This window comes from Dipodomys ordii, unplaced genomic scaffold (genome assembly GCF_000151885.1).
Source record: "Dipodomys ordii isolate 6190 unplaced genomic scaffold, Dord_2.0 Scaffold7, whole genome shotgun sequence".
NCBI lineage: Eukaryota > Metazoa > Chordata > Mammalia > Rodentia > Heteromyidae > Dipodomys > Dipodomys ordii.
Window position 1 is genome coordinate 16,937,403 of NW_012267223.1, and position 869 is coordinate 16,938,271.

Genomic DNA, 869 nt, shown 5'->3' on the forward strand with positions numbered 1-869 from the left:
TACCTAGTGGAAGATAGTGTTTGTCAGAGCTATTCGGAACCAACTACTACTAAAGGAATCTCTCAGGGATGTAAAAATATATTCTAATTCACTGCACATCTTCGCTATTAAAAGCAAAATGCAAATTTATTCATAACCCACACCCAAAAATTGAAGCACCATTATTTAAAACATCCAACTAGAAATTCTATAAAAATTACTTTTAAGTAGATAGAAAAAAAAGTACACTAATACCTCTAGTAATAGTGTACCTCTTATATTTAAAACAAGGGACTAGTTCAGAGTCAATAACTTTATTAGAAAAAGAGTAATACTAAAACTTTTCAATGACACAGACAAATCAACTCTGTAACAGAAAGTCAGAGATACTTTATTTTACTTCTAAATCCAAAGGCTAAGTATAGCAGAGTTGTAAAAAATGGAATCCCACTTAGTCTGATTCACATGAATACTAATGTTTAATCCTGTTTTCAAAGTCCAAGAATGAAAACTTGCAATTAAACACTGAGCGAGCCATATGTTTAGGTAATATTTCTTAAAAAGTCTTAAAGAGAAAATATGATACAGGACCTAAGTGGTATATATGCTATTAACACATGTTCTGAAATCTGGTAGGTCATATCAGTCCTGAATTAATTTTTAATTAAAAACAAAAAACAAAACCAAACTAACTGAGCTTTTTATACTTTTCTATGCAACTATAGTTTTCTTTCACCTCATTTTAATGTCGATCTTCACTTTATGCTGTTTTCAGTATTCTTCAAAAAATCTTCGAACAGTAGTCCTACAATGCAAAAGTTGGGGAAAAATGATAATTAGACAGCATATAAAAGGCAATGTTTTTATGACTAAGTGTTGGCCCAGTCACT

At 30.5% G+C, this 869-nt stretch overlaps 1 protein-coding gene across 1 annotated transcript in view; it reads right to left on the reverse strand.

Moving 5' to 3' along the window:
- Positions 1 to 345: 345 nt before the first annotated feature.
- Luc7l3 (LUC7-like 3 pre-mRNA splicing factor) overlaps positions 346 to 869 on the reverse strand; it is a 30,363-nt gene continuing 29,839 nt past the window's right edge. Inside the window, exon 10 of the mRNA XM_013036730.1 lies at positions 346 to 869. This exon is cut by the window's right edge and continues 1,355 nt beyond it. The gene's annotated coding sequence lies outside the window, so the exon portion shown is untranslated.